Source organism: Pan troglodytes, chromosome 6, assembly GCF_028858775.2.
Source record: "Pan troglodytes isolate AG18354 chromosome 6, NHGRI_mPanTro3-v2.0_pri, whole genome shotgun sequence".
Lineage (NCBI taxonomy): Eukaryota > Metazoa > Chordata > Mammalia > Primates > Hominidae > Pan > Pan troglodytes.
In genome coordinates, this window is record NC_072404.2 from 165,021,629 (window position 1) to 165,041,700 (window position 20,072).

General features: G+C 41.0%; 1 protein-coding gene and 1 long non-coding RNA gene across 12 annotated transcripts in view; one reads left to right on the top strand and one right to left on the bottom strand.

Annotated features, from left to right (window-relative positions):
- ACTR3C (actin related protein 3C) overlaps window positions 1–20,072 on the bottom strand; it is a 340,014-nt gene that overhangs the window by 14,745 nt on the left and 305,197 nt on the right. Inside the window, exon 7 of one of the 10 annotated variants that reach the window (XR_010159052.1) lies at window positions 7,389–7,561. The exons of the other annotated variants lie outside the window; for them this stretch is intronic. The gene's annotated coding sequence lies outside the window, so the exon portion shown is untranslated. The remainder of the gene's footprint in view (window positions 1–7,388; window positions 7,562–20,072) is intronic. 10 annotated transcript variants of the gene reach the window in all.
- Window positions 3,456–18,742, top strand: LOC112209816 (uncharacterized). 2 transcript variants are annotated; one of them, XR_010159055.1, is made up of 5 exons: window positions 3,456–10,695; window positions 12,400–12,474; window positions 15,279–15,508; window positions 17,183–17,408; window positions 17,683–18,742. It is a non-coding gene; the product is annotated as an uncharacterized LOC112209816 (long non-coding RNA). The 2 variants fall into 2 exon arrangements; XR_008536305.2 differs by having other exon boundaries at window positions 17,183–18,742.

The following is a 20,072-nucleotide window of genomic DNA, read 5'->3' on the forward strand; positions in this document are numbered from 1 at the left end:
GGGCTGAGGCTGTTCGGGGATGGGAAGGACAAGGAGATGTTGGTCAAAAAATACGTAACTACAGTTAGATAGGAGAAATAAATTACAAGAGATCTAGCAGACAACGAGGTGACAACAGTTAATGACGATATATTGCATTCTTAAAAAATATAGAGTACGTGTTATGTGCTCTCACCACAAAAATGATGACTATATGAGGTAATGCATTTGTTAATTAGCTAGATTTAACCATTTACAATGTATATATACTTCAAAACATCATATTATACACGATAAAAATACACAATGTTATCTGTCAATTTAAAAAAATAAAATCAGAGCCAGCTGTGGTGGCTCATGGCTCATGCACGTAATCCCAGAGACTCAGGAGGCTAAGGCAGGAGGATAGCTTGAGCTCAGGAGTTTCAGAACAGCCTGGGCAACATAGCAAGACCCCATCTCTAAAAAAGCTAAAAAATTAGCCAGGCACAATGGCACACATGCCTGTAGTCCTAGCTACTTGGAAGGATCACTTGAGCCCAGGAGGTTGAGGCTGCAATGAGCTATGATAGCCCCACTGCACTCCAGCCTGAGCAACAGAGTGAGACCCTATATCAAAAAAGTTTAAATTTTTAAAAACTGTTTTTAATTAAAAAATTTTTAAAAATCCTTGTGACTGAATTTCAGGAGAGAGTAAATAATGTTTCTAGGCCAGGCACAGTGGCTCACACCTGTAATCCCAGCACTTTGGGTGGTCGAGACAGGCAGATTGCTTAAGTCTGGGAGTTTGAGACCAGTCTGGGCAACATGGTGAAAACCTGTCTCTACAAAAAAAAAAAAAAAACAAAAAAACACAAAAACTAGCCGGGAGTCCCAACTACTTGGGAGCCTGAGACAAGGGGATTGGGAAATTGAGGCTGCAGTGAGCCATGATCACGCCACCACACTCCAGCCTGGGTAACAGAACAAGACCCAGTCACAAACAAAACAAACAAAGAAAAAAAAGTTTCTGATATGAACTAATTTCTTCAAACAGTCCAGCCAAGTTAATTTTTCTGCACAGCTACTTCATGAATGAGCACACAGACTCTGAAGTTATGAAAACCTAGGTTTGAGCACTTACTAGTTAGCTGACTTGAGGAAAGTTATTATTAACCCTCAGTGCTCTCTCCTCCAAAATGCATATACCACTACCTATCAGGGTGGTGAGTATTAAATGGAACAACGTTTACAAAGTGTTTAGCAGAGACTGTGGTATAGAATAGTACTCAATAAACAATATTATCTATACTAAATTGGAGACCAAATTTGTGACTGGCGGAACTGAACAGGTACCCAGACACAACCATTCCAGAGAAGAACTGAGAAAAATATTATGTTTATCCAGCAATTCCACTTCTAGAATTTCATTCTAAAGAAATAATCATTGAGTAAATAAAAGTATATACACAACAACACTCTTTGTAGAACTAATTATAATAGCAACAAATTGAAGGAGGAAAGTTAACTGACCTGAAATCAGAGATCAGGTAAATAAATTATAACAAATCCTTAGAAAGAGCTGCTAAGGCCGGGCGCGGTGGCTCACGCCTGTAATCCCAGCACTTTAGGAGGTCGAGGCGGGTAGATCACCTGAGGTCAGGAGTTCAAGACCAGCCTGACCAACATGGTGAAACCTCATCTCTACTTAAAAATACAAAAATTAGCCAGGCATGGGGGCGGGCACCTATAATCCCAGCTACTTGGGAGGCTGAGGCAGGAGAATCACTTGAACTTGGGAGGCGGAGGTTGCAGTGAGCTGAGATCGCGCCACTGCACGCCAGCCTGGGTGACAGAGCAAGACACCGTCTCCAAAAAAAAAAAAAAAACAAGAGCTACTAAGTTGCCTTTCAGAATATCCACAGTATGACTCCACTTCAGACAGAGTTGCACGGGTGTGTTTAATGTAAATTCAGAAAAATAAGATGGCCAGACAAAGGATTAATACTGGTTAACCATGGATGGTAGAGCTACTGGTGACTTTTGCTTCTTCTACTGGGTATACTGGTTTTTCAGCTATTAAAAAGAAGCTAAACAAACATAATAAAAGTAAAAGCTAATCTTTTGTTTGTGAGCTAAAGCATTTAACCTGTTACCTCTCAAAATCATTTACCTTTAATGCCTCATTTCCAAATGAAAAGTTTTCAAGGTAAGTCAGGCTATAGAATTTTCTCAAACAGAGAGCTATTAAGCTAGCTAGAAATTTATATTAAAATTTGTTCCAAGACAAATTAGTAAACATATACAATTATTTCTAAAAGTAGATTATCTGGAATCTCCAATTTACTACAAATGAAGAATAACAACACAGCTATAAGAGTGAATTTGAGGCCAGGAGCAGTGGCTCACGCCTGTAATCCCAGCACTGTGGGAGGCCAAGGTGGGCAGATCACCTGAGGTCAAGAATTCAAGACCACCCTGGCCAACATGGTGAAACCCCATCTGTTCTTAAAATAAAATAAAAAATACAAAAATTAGCTGGGCGTGGTGGCCCATGCCTGTAATCCCAGCTACTCAGGAGGCTGAGGCAGGAGAATTGCTTGAACTCAGGTGGCAGGGGTTGCAGTGAGCTGAGATCATGCCACTGCACTCCAGCCTGGGTGACAAAGTGAGACTCCATCTCAAAAAAAAAAATAAAAAAGAGTGAAACTGAAGCCTTTTTCTCAGAAGGGCATCTTGTGAGGTAACAGGATAAAAAGGTGAAAAGAAAAAGACACAGGGCAGAAATCACTTTCCCCACCTCCTTTTCTCATTCCAACTCACTGCCACATTTAAAGTCTCAAAGATATCAAATTATAAACAGTGGCACACAAGTAAAGGACAGAACTTCAGCAGAACTGAAGAAAGCACGAGTGAAGTGGAAACACGGGCTGAAATGAGAAGTGAAGAGGACATTGGAGACCTTGGGCTGAACATGGGCTAGAAAAGTCTTGTGGGCCACGACGACTGAGGTGATCTGTAGAAACAGATAACACCCATCTCTGACCACACCATTCAATGGCACACTGACTGACACCACACAGAACCATCTGATGTACAAGTTTGGTATTCCAAAGGGCCACTGCCAATGTGCCAATACAAGTGACAGATCCTATCCTCTAGGCAAGATCAAACTTAATTGTGTGTGAATCCAGAATTAAACTGTCAAGTCAATATAAAAGATTGTAAAGATAGCCGGGCGCAGTGGCTCACGCCTGTAATCCCAACACTGTGGGAGGCTGAGGTGGGCAGATCACAAGGTCAAGAGATCGAGACCATCCTGGCCAACATGATGAAACCACAACTCTACTAAAAATACAAAAATTAGCTGGGCATGGTGGTGCGCACCTGTAGTCTCAGCTACTCAGGAGGCTGAGTGAGACAGGAGAATTGCTTGAACCCAGGAGGTGGAGGTTGCAGTGAGCCGAGATCACGCCACTGCACTCCAGCCTGGCAACAGAGCAAGACTCTGTGTAAAAAATAATAATAATCAAAAAGAATAAAAATAAAAATAAATTAAAACACATACACACACACACACACACACACACAAAGTATACTTCTTTTAACAACTATACAGGAAGCAACTGTATCCATGCAAGAGAATAAAAGTATATAGAGCTTATATTCCAAATATTTTGTCTATACCTATGGAACAAGATGTGGCCCAAACAGTTCTTATGAACACAATGGAGAAATCTGTCTAAATAATCTATGTCACCCAAGCTATCTCTAGTACAGCACAACATACCACAGTCCCCACTTCCACCCCGGCCCAGCAGTAACATGGAGCTCCTCCCCAAGTGAGTGTCAACAAAGGCCAAAAGGAGAACCTCAACTTTGACCCCCACACTGGCAATAATGAAGTGGTATCCCCATTCCCCTGCTGGAGTAGTGTCAGAAAAGACTTGCTAAAACACAAAATTAAAATAAGAACCTCATAACATAATACCCAAAGTATCTAGGTTTCCACTTTAAAACTCTCACTGTGGCAAAAACCAGTAACATCTCAACTGAAAAGAGAAAAGACAATGAACAGACAATGCCACCGAGATAACACAGACATTATAATGATCAAACAAGGATTTTAGGAGCCATCACAAAATGCCTCAATGAGCAATCTCAAATACTCTTGACTCTTGAAACAAATGGAAAATAAAAGGAAGTCTCAGCAAGCAAATACAAAGCCACAGCAAAGAAACAAGATATAAAGACAAAACCATATGGAAATTCTAGAATTAAACATCATAATAACTGAAATAAAAATCTTAAGAGATGGCCTCAACAGAAGAAAAGGACAGAGGAAAGAAACACTGAACTTGAAGACAGAATAACAGACATTACCCAGTCCAAACAAAAGAGAGAAAATAGACTGGAAGAAGTAAAAAAAAAAAAAAAAAAAAAAAAAAAAACCGGGGCCCAGAGCCTCAGGGACATCTGGGATATATAAGAAAAGATTTAGCATTCGCGGATTACAATTCCCAGAAGGAAAAGAGAAAGAAGGCAGGACCAGAAGGTATGCAAAGAAACAATGGCTAAAACTGCCAAATTTGGCAAGAAAAAAAAAAAGGGAAGAAAAAAAGAAATAAACTAATAGATTCAATACTGAACAAACCCCAAATAAGTTAACCCGAAACAAAACAAAAAAAATCCATTCCAAAACACATTATACTCAAACTTCTAAAAACTAAAGACCAAAAAAAAAAAAAAATTCAGCTTCCAAGGACATTTCTCATCAGAAATCTTGACACACACACACCGAAAAAAAAGGTACCACAATATTTTTGTGCTGAAAGAACTGTCCATCCAGAATTCTATGTTCAGCAAAAATATCCCCTGAGAATAGAGCAAATCAAGACTTTCCGTTGAAATAAAACTAACACAATTTGTCAACAGCACACTTACTTCAAAAGAATGGCTTGGGATGTTCAGGCAGTCCATTATTTTTGTTGTTGTTGTTTTTGTTTTTGTTTTTTTGGTTTGTTTTTGAGATGGAGTATCTCTCTGTCACCCAGGCTGGAGTGCAGTGGCGCGATCTCAGCTCACTGCAACCTCCACCTCCTGGGTTCAGGCGATTCTCCTGCCTCAGCCTCCCGAAATAGCTGGGACTACAGGTGCACGCCACCACACCCAGCTAATTTTTGTATTTTTAGTAGAGACAGGGTTTCACCATGTTGGCCAGGATGGTCTCAATCTCTTGACCTCATGACCCGCCTGCCTCTGCCTCCCAAAGTGCTGGGATTACAGGCATAAGCCACCGTGCCCTGCCTATGTTTCTTTAATTAAGAAAAAATAAATAAATATTAAAAAGAATGGCTAAAGGAAGTTCTCTAAAGAGAAAAGAAATGACAAAAGAAGGAATTTGGGTACATCAAGAAAAAAGAAAGAACAATGGAAAGATCAAAAATATGGATCATAATTATTTTCCTTTTCCTCTTGCGTTTTCTAAATTATGTCTGGCAGTTGAAGCAAAAATTATAACTGATGTGAATCTCATGAGATTCAATGTATATCAAGGAAAGATTTAAGACAATTATATTAGAAATGGGGGGCCAGGCACAGTGGCTCACACCTGTAATCCCAGCACTTTGGAAGGCCGAGGCAGGTGGATCACTTGAGGAGTTTGAGACCAGCTTGGCCAACATGGTGAAAACCCATCTCTACTAAAAATACAAAAATTAGCCAGGCATGGTGGTGGGCACCTGTTATCCCAGCTATTCAAGAGGCTGAGGCAGGAGAATCGCTTGAACCCAGAAGGCAGAGGTCACAGTAAGCTGAGATCACACCACTGCACTCCAGCCTGGGCAACAAAGCGAGATTCTGTCTCAAAAAAAGGCACATACTTATGAGTAGTAGCATTACTGCTGAGTAGTATTTAGTGTATGATGTACCACCGTCAGTTTAAATATTAATCTATTGAAGAACATATATTATGCAGATGATAAAATTATAGAGATGAAAACAGAGTAGTGGTTAAGAACAGTGGAGGGAGAGGAGTAAGTGTAATTATATAGGAATAGCACCAGAGAGATCTTGGTAGTGAGAAAATAATTCTGTAACTTTATTACAGTGGTAGTTCAAGGAATCTACAGGTAGAATTACAATGACATAGAACTATACACACACATTGTACCAACATCCGTTTCCTGGGGCTGGTCTGTTTTTGTTTTTATTTTTTAGAGACAGGGTCTCACTTCTGGTTATAATATTGCACTACAATTTGTAAGATGTAACCTTTGGGGGCAAAATAGGAAAAGTGTACACAGGATCTCTCTAAACTATCTTTGCAACTTCCTATTAATCTATAATTATTTCAAAATAAAATATTTTAAATACAGAGTTTATAAATGACTTAAACTAGAAAATAAAACACTTCAGCTATAATGATGAATCAAAACTAACAAGATTAAACTTAATAATAAAGAACAATGGGCCGGCACAGCGGCTCACGCCTGTAATCACTTTGACAGACTGAGGCAGGTGGATAGCTTGAGGCCAGGAGTTCAAGACCAGACTGGGCAACACAGTGAAACCCTGTCTCTATTAAAATTACAAAAATCAGCCAGGCATGGTGGCACACGTCGGTAATCCCAGCTACTTGGGAGGCTAAGGCAGAATTGCTTGAACCCAGGAGGTGAAGGTTGCAGTGAGCCAAGATCGTGCCACTGTACTCCAGCCTGGGCGACAGAGCAAGACTCTGTCTCAAAAAAAAAAAAAAAAATCCCAGATTATTAGACTCCGCCAAGCCCAGCAGAATACACATGTCCCCCCAATGCACCTGAAACATTCTCTAAAATAGACTGTATGTGAGGTCACAAAACAAGTCTTCATAATTTTTAAAAGGTTGAAATCAACTCACACAAAGTGTCTTTTCTGATCACAACAGAATGAATTTAGAAATCAATAACAGATGGAAAACTGGAAAATACACAAGAATATTTGGAAATTAAACACCCTGATAAATTACCAAAGTATTAAGGAGGAAACCACAAGGGAAACACAAAAATACTTTGAGCTGAGTAAAAACAAAAATACCACACAACATAGCAGAACTTAGGGAATGCAATAAAAAGAGTAATTGGAAGGAAAATTATAGCCGTAAACATTTATATTAAGAAAGAAGAAAGATCTCGAATCCCCAAACTACACTCTGCCTTACGAAACTAGCAAAAGAAGAGCAAGCTAAACCCAAAGCAAGCAGAGGGAAGGAAACAATAAATAATAGAGCAGAACTAAATAACATAGAGAACAGAAAAACAGTGGAGAATATTACCGGATTAGTCCGTTCTCATGCTGCTATGAAGAAATACCTGAGACTGGTTAATTTATAAAGAAAACGGGTTTAACAGACTCACAGTTCCACATGGCTGGGAGGGACTCAGGAAACTTACAGTTATGGAGGAAGGCGCCCCTTCACAGAGCAGCAGGAGAGGGAATGAGAGTCGAGCAAAGGGGAGAGCCCCTTAGAAAACCATCAGATCTCCTGAGAACTCATTGTCACAAGAACAGCATGGGGGAAACCAGCCCCAGGATTCAATTGTCTCCACCTGGTCCTGCCCTTGACCTGTGGGGATTATTACAATTCAAAGTGAGATCTGGGTGGGGAAACAGCCAAACCATTTCATTCACCAAAACCAAAAGTTGATTCTTTGACAAGATGGAAATCAAACAGAGTTGAAAACCCTTTCGTTGGACTAGACTTCATCAACTGTTCTGGGTGCATTTTTAATTTCACAAGAATTTCCTTCAACTTTGCATGAAACCAGAGTTCCTCATGTGTACTGTTTCTAATCAAGTGTATTTTCATGTTTAGAAAGCTATTTTCTAAGGAGCAATTTCCATAGTTCTTATAAATCATGAAACTTGTATAGATGACCATTTTCTACTACTTTAATCAACTCTTTAATTTTTGGTTCAAGGGCACTATCATTAAGGAAGACCCCTTTGAAAATGAACATAGATGGCCGGGCACGGTGGCTCAAGCCTGTAATCCCAGCACTTTTGGAGGCTGAGGCGGGCGGATCACGAGGTCAGGAGATCAAGACCATCCTGGCTAACATGGTGAAACCCCGTCTCTACTAAAAATACAAAAAATTAGCTGGGCATGGTGGCGGACACCTGTATTCCCAGCTACTCAGGAGGCTGAGGCGGGAGAATGGCGTGAACCCATGAGGGGGAGCTTGCAGTGAGCTGAGATCGCACCACTGCACTCCAGCCTGGGCGACAGAGCGAGACTCTGTCTCAGAAAAAAAAAAAAAAAAAAAGAGAGAGAGAAAATGATGCAGGAAGAATGATGAATATAGAAATCATAACACAGTCAAGTATAGTGAGTGATAAAAATAAAAAAAATTATAAAGTGTAAAAAACACATCACCTCCCACCTGGAGACCACAGGTAATGTGTCAGTCAGAGTTCAAACTTGAGAGTGAAACTCTCAATATTTGGAATATTATACAGTAACAACCTTTTACAGGAATGGTGTGAGGTGCTATGGAAGTAAAGGTCTGTCGAGTGGGGTGCAGCATCACATGGTGGCCCTGGACTCACTGCAAGTCAGCAGGGCTGGAAATCGGGAAATAAAGACAGGGGTAAGGAAGAGTGAAGACAAACTTGCACCCTGTGTCAGCTCCACTGTGTCTCTCACCACTTCTGACCAATTGTAACTGGGCAGTTTAACTGCAAAATGCATTTTAAACTTTTTACTTATTTCTCGTGCGTTTCAAGATATAACCTTGAAGCAAATTGCAGAAGCCTTTCCCTCTTTGTCTTAAAATGAACTCCACATCCCTCCCTTTCTCACCATCTATACTCCCTTCACATTCATCTACCTGTATGCTAGCATCTAATTATGTCCCTTTTTAGAAGCTCTTGGGGGTAATCTTGAGACAGATGAACCAAGTCTGGAGACCCATCTGCAAAGTTCCAGAGATGACTTCAAAGTGGCGAGTCAACAGCCTCACCATTGTTGAGATGACACCAGCCCGAGATCCAGGTAAACTGGGACCCAAGATAGCCACCAGAACAAGGTACACAGACGTTGTACTCAGCACAATTCTTGCAAGCTTTTCACATCAAGTGTTCCTTTTTTAAACCCCTGTCTTCTTCTCTGCCAAATTGAAGTGGTTGCTTTGGATGGGAACCCGGCCACTTGTTCTTTATTAGTTTTAGTGAATAAAGTCACTTTCTTTCTACCAAAACTCATTCTTGTTAACTGGATTCTGCAGGCGGTGAGCATCTGGACCTGTGTTCAGTTACACGATGAAAACCTCCAGAGCATAATGGCCCCTCCTTCATTCACCTCCCAGGTCTCATGGCTTCACTGTGGCCAGCTCTAGCTCGGAACCATATGTATATAGGGAAAGAGATTCTGAGAAACTCCCACATCACAAGTTGATTATAGCCCAATCCATCACAGCTACATTTCCTAATATTTCTGAGTTTGCATCTCATCTGGTAAAGAGTATGGTGACATGACTGCATCATAGCCTGGTTGTATCACCTGAGATGATGTAAAACTGTAAAATGCCAGGTGGTATATGTATTATTATTCCAACCAGTCGGTCAGCTTTTATTTTAGAGAAGCAGTATCAGAGGTAATAGGGAAGAAGAAACAGTGTATGTATCAATGGATGTGTTCTAAGATAAGATGACGACCTGACACAGACAGCCAGTTCTAGTTGGCAGGGGTAGGGGGTGGCATGAATACTTGCAGTTTGATGTTGTGAGATTTGTCTGGAAAGCACGGGTTGCCTGTGTGGAAGAGTTTTGCCTTCTTTCCACTTCTGCCATAGCCCTTCAGATGTGCTTCTCCTATATCCCATACGTGACGTACACATGTTTAGTTGGTTTGTATGAGCAGTGGCAGCGGAGGCCAGGTCTTGGCTTCCTGGCTGCCACTGGCCCTGGTTACCATGGACGTAAGTATTTCCCTTTCATTCAGGGCAGGGGTTCATGGCCCCTCCTGCAAACAACACTGTGCGTCCACGTGACTATTAAACTGTCAAATTTACAAGATCCACTCCAAAATAAACCCTTATGGTCTCCACAAGCCTATTTCTCCTCACTATTATCTGGGAAGCACAGACTTTAGGAAGGGCTTCATGTTTTATAAAAATGCCAGTGATTATCTGGAAAAAATGACACCCAATTTTCCACCACATCCTAAGACCTACGGGTGTCTACCTAAAAGCTAATATGTTGTCATGTTCCTGCCATCTCAGATATGAAGCTGAAGATATTTCATATGTATGTCCCAGAAATGAATGAAGAAGAAATATACAGTTGCTTGACTACATGACATGCAGCTCCCTGTTGCTTATTCTGAATGTGCCCTGCCTCTAGGAGGAGCTGTACATCTGCGGTGCTGGTAACACTAGACCCACTAGCCTTATCATCATGCACAGCTTTTGTGTCTTCTTCCTCTCTCAGCTTCCACACAACAGCCCTGATGTTTACCAGCAGGCGTCTCTTGTTTAGTCTCATTGTCTTTGGCAAGTTCAATCTCAACCAGATTGTTGTTCTTCTCAAGAGGACTGATCCCAGCAGGCTCCAGCCCTAAAGCGGACTGTTCGGGAGATCTGTGTTAACCTTGTGTTTCAGTCCTCAGTCTCATGGTACTGGGTCCTACCGTGAGCAGAAAATCCCTCTCTACATCAGAACAGCCTTCTGGCCATGCTACAGTCCTCGCTCAGAAACACGGTATGTGTCTCTGCTACCCGTCTGCTCACCTGCATCTCCTACATCCTATCCAGCATTCTCCCGTCCACACCACTGGGCACATCAGATTTAGCAAATGATCAGTTAATTTACACTCATTAAGCAGCAGTCTCTACGATGAATCCTTCTAAGCTCAGGACATTTGACACACACTTTGCAAAAATCATTATGTTTCATTGTGGCGAGCTGGCAGGTTCCCAGTTATGCTGAACAATGAAAAAGGGATAAAGCTCTGCAAAAGATAGAGTGGGGAGAGAAAGAAATCTGCATCGCATTGTCAGGACTAAACATTCTTTAAGGAAACCTACAGTGAGTTAAGAATGGCATCTGTGCTACTCTAGTCCAAAACGTGTATTCCCTTCCCCCTAAAAGACAGACAAAGACACCAAGGTACTGAGCACATCAATATAAAATAGGAGAAGAACAAGACAGGACTGCAGTAACTTGGTCTTTAAAATAATCTCTGATTAAAAAGATATAAAATCATATTTGCTCAGACTTTGAAGGTAAAGGCAGAGTGTCTTGTACCTTGATCTTTCCACTCAATTATTTTGAGTTACTAATTTGTAACCATCCTTTAAAACTTGTATTTAAAATTTAAATAATAAAATTTAAAAATTTAAATGATACAATAACAGAGTGTCTTAATCAGATCTAGTAAATGAAATGCTTGGGAAATATGTGCACTAGATCAAGTTTCTGATAGTCTAAGCAAGAAGTTCTTTTAATTTGTATTTTTAGTTGAGAATGTATTCATTCCCAGGGGTTTCAACCTGTTCCCATAGAAAGTAAAGACTGGAGAAGAGAGGCCTTTTGGATGCTGGAGGATCTTGGGGAGTCCTAGGGTCAGCGTTTTGGGGGTGCCCCTCCCGTGACCAGAAATGGAGAAGAAGAATTAAGAATGAGGAGTGAATTTGCCCTGGGACCAAGCTGAGCTTAGAATTTGGTTTTCTTTTAAAAAATTTGTATTACCCTATGTTTTAGAATTGTTCTCTAAATTCACCTTCTGATAAAAGAGACAGGTCTTGACTAATTGAGGTATCTGATTAAACAAACATTTGGCTTGATTAAAAACTAAGCAAAGACAAATTCAAGAAAGATAGATCAGAAATGACATAAGGAGAAACAACTACTCTATAAAGGTAGATTGGTCAAATATTCAAAAGAGGGTTGAGATGAAGGGATATTTATATCTCGAACACACACTGAGAAAATAATTTTTGAACATTTATTAAAGACCAAATACTTTAGGCTTTGTTTTATTGGGGAAAATAAACTGTTTGCTTGTTCAATGACTTTCTGGGAGAATTAGAAAATTTAATCACAAATGAACTGCTGCAAATCAAATGTAGTAAAAGCCATTGTGCAGTAATCAAGGCCAGAACATAAATGGTTCCTTTCCTTGAGCAAGGGGTGTATTCAAAAGAGGGACCCTGATTTCTAAAGATCAATGAAAAATAAAGAGTTTGAAGCTACTGTTTTATTCTTTTGCAAAACAAGCTAAATTATATAAAAAGGTTTTATTCAAGACAGTAAATGTCCATTCATTCATTCATTCATTCAACCACTCTTTATGAAATTTTTCCTTGGATGAGAAAATTTAAATAAAGCAGAAAACATAGTCCTAGACTTAATTTTATGATCTATTCAAGTAACTAACCAAAGTGTGTATGTCTTACCTAACAGGCACACCATATATAAATATGATGGATAAGCAGTGAGTGTGTAAAGACCTTGTGACTATTGAATGTTTTGTAAAAGGTAAGAATTTAACCATTTGCCACAGAAACACATATTTGATTTTACATTTGACTTTATAACTAAGCTGTTCATAACAGGAATGAGATCCTTTTCTTCTGTTCAGAACTTGAACTCTCAAATGAGGTTACCTTATGCATTGATCGTTTGTCTATGATTGGCAAGAGTTTTACCAGACAGCAAGCAAGAAAGTAAACTAGTCAGCTCTGCAGGTGTAATTACTTGGATGGTTGTGTATTCACAATAACTTCTGTAAGTTTGTACTGTCCCCACCTTACAATTGAAAGTGCTGAGACTTAAAGTCAACCAACCAAATGTGAAGAATCCAAACCCTATAGGCTGTATAACACTCTAAGAGCAGAGCTCTTCCCACTACAATGGACACACCGCAACAAGTACAAGTGTCATCGGTAGCAATGGCAGGATTTACAGTCCGTGTGAACTTTTTCAATCCCAAGACCTCAGGAGTAGACCCCACCCATGGACAATCAAGATGCAGCAGCAGGTGAGCCAATCTGCACTGGGCTTTTTGCATCAGGGCCCTATAACACTATCACCTCAGACCAAATCTCTGATAAGAGCCATGAGAATGAAGATCTGGAAACTCATGAAGGTCACTAATGGCTTCCTAGTCTGATGATTCTGTTCAACTAAAGCCAGGAGGAGTCCTTTGACAAAATTCATCGTTGTTTGGCTTTGAGGTTCATAATGGCTGTAAGTAGGACCCTATAATTAGGACTCAGACTGGTCAATGCCTTGAGTGGTGCCTAAGTGGCCTCTGTTTACCATGAGCTGATGAGTGGCAGAAGGGGGGACAGCACCTCCCATATATACTGGTTGCCTTTGAGGGCACAAAGGCATTTGTCTTTCACACCATCTGATGACCGCAGCACTGTTCCAAGGGCAGCCAGGAACCTGCCCTCAGTGGGCCATATTACAGGGGCAGCCCGAGAGAGCTGGTCCTTGAGTTTCTTCTGAGCTCTATGAAGTACCCTCACCTGGAGAAGAAAACAAGATGTGAACCCAGGTTTACACCTCATAACTCTTGCCGTCAGCATGCCCATGAGGCAGCAGCACAGAGCCTCGGCCGATGAATAGTTTCTTACCTCTCCTTCCTCCACTGCTGCCTCATGCCTGTATTTGAAGGCAAGGATGTTTCAGAATGAGACCCATGGCTACAGCCAGCATGTAGCACAGATATGAATGCTCAGATGTTGCCGAAGTCAGGTGTAAATCAGGGCGGACATTCTGGCAGCAAAAAAGACTGCAGAAGCCTCCTGGGTGCAGGTTGGAACACTTCCAAAAGTGGAACTCTATGATTGGTTGACTGAGGTGGAAGATTAATTATAACATCAGTATGGAGAGTGCAGCTCCCAACGCTCTATACCTGCTGCTGGGCGCCTGGGAGTTGAGCAATGGAGTTGGATGTGCCTTAGCTCTCTCTGACTCTCACTGGTTAAAGGCATGAGACAATGCAGTTAAGGCCCTCCTGCTTGAGATGAGAAAACTCATGAATTGTTTAAGTTCACTGGGAAATAACTTCTGTTCTTTGGTCCTGTTCTTTATCCTCCTTCCTCTACCTCAATAATTAAATAAAGGTTAGTTTTTATTATTGTGTCAAGCTCAGGACTTGGAAAGATTGCTTTACAGGATCTCATTTAGCCTTCATATTATCCCTGTGGTATAGACACTGCTATTCCCCTTTTGCAGATAACAAAACCAAGAGTCAGAAAGCTTAAGCAGCTTCCTCAAGGAAACTCAGCCAGTGCATGACAGGGCCATGATTCTGCCATGGATAACTGAGAATTTTCCATTGAACTGGAAATTGTCTGATGTTTGCTGAGTGCCTGGTGGTGTGTCCAGGGCTGTGCTAAATGAAGCTCAGTGTAGGAGCATCTTGTTACTGGCCAGAGGGAAGAAATGATCTAAGCTCGTTTTCTAGGAGCTCAACTCTTGCAAAATATTCTGTGAAGATAAGAAAGTTTGGGTTCTCTACACATAAGATCATGTCATCCGCAAACAGAGATAATTTTATCTTTTTCTCATTTAGATGCCTTTAGTTTCTTTCTCTTGCCTAATTGCCCTGGCAAGGACTTCCACTACTATGCTGAATAGAAGCAGTGAGTGTGGGCATCCTTGTCTTGTTCCTGATCTTAAAGGAAAGCGTTTAACTTTTCACCATTATAGTTAGTGCCAATAATACACGATGGGAAAATAACAGTCTCTTCCAAAAATGGTGCTGGGAAAACTGGATATCCATACAAGAGAACTGAACTCTTACCTTATGCTGTACATAAAAAACAACTCAAAATGTATTAAAGACTTAAACATAACACCTGACATTGTAAAACTCCCAAAAGAAGGCATGGGGGAAATGCTTCATGACATTGGCCCAGGCAATGACTTCTTGGATATGACACCAAAAGCACAAGAAACAAAAGCAAAAATCTTGAAAAGGCATTTCTTCAAAGAAAACATGCAAATGGCCATCAGGCACATAAAAAGATGTTCAACATCATTAACCATCAGGGAAATGAAATCAAAACCACAAAGAGGTATCACCTCACACCTATTAGGGTTGCTATTATATATCTATATGTATGTAGGTGTGTGTGTTGTGTGTATGTGTGTGTGTGTATACATATATATGTAGGAAAACAAATGTTGACAAGGATGTGTAGAAATCAGAATCCTTGTACATTGTTGGGGGGAATGCAAAATGGTGTAGCCACTTTGGAATAGAGTATGAGGCTTCCTGAAAACACTAAAAATAGAACCACCATATAATCCAACAATCTCATTTCCAGGTACGTATCCAAAATAATTAAAATCAGGACCTCAAAGAACTATCTGCACTTCCATGTTCATTGCAGCATTATTCATAATAGCCCAAATGTGGAAACCATCTAAATGCTCATTGACAGATGAATGGATAAAGAAAATGTGGCACATATATACCATCAAATATTATTTAGCCTTAACACAGCAGAAAATCCTGCCATATGCAAAAACATGACTGAACCTACAGGATGTTATGGTAAGTGAAATGAACCAGTCACAGAAGGATAAACCCTACATGGTTCCACTTCCTAAAGCAGGCAGACTTGTACAGAGAGTAGAGAGAGGTGCTTGCCAGGGGCTTGGGAGAAGGGGAAATGGAAGGCGTTCCATGGGTACAAAGTTTCAGTTGTGCAAAATGAAATAAGTTCTAGACATTTGCTGTATCCTACTGTGCTTTCAGTTAACAAGACTTAAACATTTATGGAGAGGGTAGATCTCATGTTAAGTGTTCTTATCACAAAAAAAAGAAAGAAAGAAAAGAAAGTTCGTAGTTATGTTTAGTTATGTTTTTTTCCCTGTTTTATTTAGTACCTACTGAGGGATTCCTTTTTTTTTTCTTTTTTTGAGATGGAGTTTCACTCTGTTGCCCAGGCAGGAGTGCAGCAGCATAATCTCAGCTCACTGCAACCTCTGCCTCCTGGATTCAAGCAAGTCTCCTGCCTCAGCCTCCTAAGGAGCTGGGGTTACAGGCATGCGCCACCACACCTGGCTAATATTTGTATTTTTAGTAGAGACGGGGTTTCACCATGTTGGCCAGGCTGGTCTCGAACTTCTGGCCTCAAATGATCCACCCGCCTCAGCCTCCCAAAATACTGGGATTAAAGGTGTGAGCCACCATGCCTGGCCACCTTTTATCTATTGTTGATGCATTCCTTGCTACTAAACAGCATCCTAGATTTCCTTATTCCTCCACTGTTGATAATGTAATAGTTGATCTAAATACAGTAGATATCTGATCTCTCTTTCACAGAAAGTCACTGGGGTGTGTGATGGGAAGTGTAAAGTAAGTATCGGTGATGGTTTCACCATAACAGGTGATATGATATCCACTGTCCACGTCATCCAAAACCTAAGTTTGTTTGGCTTCAGAGTTGCAGGACATTCCAATTATTCCACCTTTCTCAGCTTCCTACCCTTCATGATCCACTCCAGCCAACATGCAAGGAGAATCTGGGGGAGTAAAGGAGGGCAAATTGGAAAATGTCGCTTCTGTTACCCAGTCTCTGCCCATTTTGGCCTTAATAAAATTTTGATCAAAATTTAAAAATTAGGAATATGTGTGTTTCACCATTTATCTGTGAAGGAAAGAATCCTGCCTTATGCCTAAAAATATTTTAATAATGTGGTAACATTACCCCTAATAATAGAACCTGCCTACGCACCAACACAATTCCAATCTAAGAGTTAGTCATATCCTCCCATCAAGACACTGTGTGCAGATTTTCTTCAGCCATATTCAGATGGGATTTCAGGTTCCAGTCTGAAGACAAAGAGATTATAGATCAGAAGAGACATCTAATTTCAACTAAATCATGCTTGCAAACAAAGCCACACACACACACACACACACACACACACACACACACACACACACACACGAAACCCTGCCTGTTTTCATTTTTATTATCCCATGTGGCACTACCCAGATAAGAAAATAACTAAAATAAACATTTTCCATTAACCATTGGCATAAATCATGATTTACTCTCACAGGTATCTCAACAGTACCCACACCGGTGATAGGACTGATAATGTTGATTGACTGTTTACTATCTGCCATGCACTTCTAGAAGAGCTTGACTTGGGTTTTCTCATTTGTTTCTCAAAACATTCTTATGAGACAGACACTATTATTATCCCCACATTACAGATGAGGATACCAAGGCACCACAGAGCTAAGTGGTCGAGCCGGGAGTGGGCACCACCCAATCCAGCTTGTGCTACTGAACACCTGCTCTCTGATCACTGGAATCCTGGCAGTTTGATGGGAGAGACCTACTTCAAAAAATGCACAGTGCCATCAATGATGGAGCTGACAATAATCACAAATAACAACAACTGAATGTGTCTGTCCTTTCAATCAAGCACAGCCCATGGTACTTGTCAAAGCCCTTCTTTCTGTACCCATTTGAAAGGATGCATTTTTAGGCTTGAGCTTGAAGTCCCCATTCAGAATGAACAGAACCTCCCTATGTCCCACAGACATAGCAGATACATTCAGGTCTTTCTCTTTGGTTTGTCCTGCCTCACATGCACCCTCCCCTCCATCCCCCATCCTTTCCTAACTATCCTTTATCCTAAAACTGCTCATTCTAAGCCTTCAGCCCACATTAACCTCTTGCTTTCTCTTGTATTTTCTCTTCTATCCAGACACTGATCCCCAGACCCTGGAAGGTTTTCTGACTTTGAATAAAATAACAACTTCTAGATCTTGTCCTGGGCCATGGTCTGTCTGCTCTGTGACCTCCAGATGATGGAGAACTCCCGACCCATTTCCTCTTGGTGGGATGAGGTTTGCAAACTTCCTAGGAAATCACTACACATCAGTTGGGGCTGGCTGTTCCTGTGGAAAACCCACTCAACATTGCCAAAGCCTCCATCCCCTTTCTCGCTCATCCCATAAAGAATGGAAGTTTGTGGTCTCCCTTCTGCTCTACTGTTTGTACCTTATGATAAGGGGTCTGATGTGTCTGTGTGTTTCTCTCTGATTTCTGTCCTTCTTGTCTATTTTAAAACTCTGGCTGTTATTGTGTATTCACCGCGAGGTAAGTACCAGATTCCAGGGGAAATCAAGATTCTTCCCTGACTACCCAAGCAGAGTGATGCTTCTTTTTGATTCAGTCATAGTGTTTTCTGTTTCGTGTAACACAACTCCTTAGTAAAGGGTAAGCACCATGTTTCCTACCTAGTACAAGACTGATCAGAGGGTAGGCACTAATAGCACAAACACAATTTTTAGTTGGATGGAATTGAACAAACTCATTGCATTGAATGTTTCTGCATTTAACATCATTTGGAGAACACCAGGATGCAAATCTGGTCCATTTTCTCGCACAAAACTCTCCACCCATTGGTAGCCTGAAAGCCACAGTTGACAAATGTTAGGAAGCACCAGCAAAAACCAGTTTCCACCCCTCTTACCTTGACTTGTGTGACTGCCCACACTTCTATCCAGAGCCAAATGAAAGCTTCCAGTCAATGAAAAAATCTAGCAACCAATATTTAGGTAAGGTACTAAGAGCTATTTTGCATTTTGTTGCTCCCCCACCCTGCACCCCAATTAGGGTTCCCTGCATGGGCCCCGCAGGTATCTGAGGCTACTGCCTTGAAGCCCCCACCCCACCCACTAAAGACACTGAGTACTGGAGGGTCCCCTCTCCTTGTTCTACCATCATAACACGCCCACACAGGGGCCTGCTTCTTCAGGGGTTTAGCGCCCTCCACTGGGGGACAAAGGGTAATCAATGGACTATTATGCAACTCACAAAATTCTTACTGTCTTTCCCCTTCTCAGGGAGAATTATGTCCTACCAGAGGAAAAAAAAAATGCACACATCATCGATAAAATCTTTGTGAGCAGCTTTTTAAAAAACTATTATTATTTTTAAAGATTAGAAAATTAACAGCGGCCAGGCGCGGTGGCTCATGCCTGTAATCCCAGCATTTTGGGAGGCTGAGGCGGGTGGATCACTTGAGGTCAGGAGTTCCAGACCAGCCTGGCCAACATGGTGAAACCCTATCTCTACTAAAAATACAAAAATTAGCTGGGCATGGTGGTGGGTGCCCCATAATCCCAGCTACTCAGGAGGCTGAGACAGGAAAATCACTTGAACCTGGGAGGCAGAGGTTGCAATGAACTGAGATCGTGCCACAGCAGTCCAGCCTGGGCGACAGAGCAAGACTGTCTCAAAAAATAAAAAATAAAAAATAAAAAAAGAAAAGAAAAGTAACAGCATACTAGAGTATAATTTTCATATGCTCCTCATTAAAATTTTGAAAATTGTTAGTTTTCATATTTACTCCATATCTATTTTAAAAATTATTTCAATTGCATACAGGTACCAAAACATCATGCCTCGAAATCATTCAGGATGCATCTTTTTAAAAAATCTCAGTGAGCAACGCTAAAGAAGAGAGACCACAAGCTCTAGACGTTTTCCTGTATAATTAAGAAGAATCTGTTCAGCAAACCCCCATGACATAAGCTTATCTATATAACAAACCTGCACATGTGCCCCTGAACCTAAAATAAAAGCTTTTTTAAAAAAGAAAAAGAACATTTTCACACTTAAAAACTGAATACAATTTTCTAATCTCATGTAATAACTTCCCCAATTACTCTAAAATGACTGGTATAGCTGGTTTGTATAGGTAAGGATTTAGCCAAGGCCCAGGAATTGCCCTTGGTTGGTGGTAACGTATATTTCAACTTAGAATGTGTCTGCCCCAGTGGCTCCCCAGCCCACCACACATTGCTGGCTTGCTGGAAGGAATGGGTGAGTTGTTGCCTCCACGTTTCCACCTTCTGGATTTGTCTGGCTGTTTCCTCCTGGTGTGCATTAGCTGGACGCTTTACAGCCTGTATTTGTTATGCACTGAAAGTTAGACCTAAGAGCTTGATTAAGTTCAGCTCACACATTTCTGGCATTACCTCACAGGTGATGCTAAGCACCGCATGGGGCATGGAAGGATATCTGCTTGTCCCAGTGTTAGGGATGCAGGCATTGATAAGGCGGAGAGCATCGGTGTTTTCCAGGATA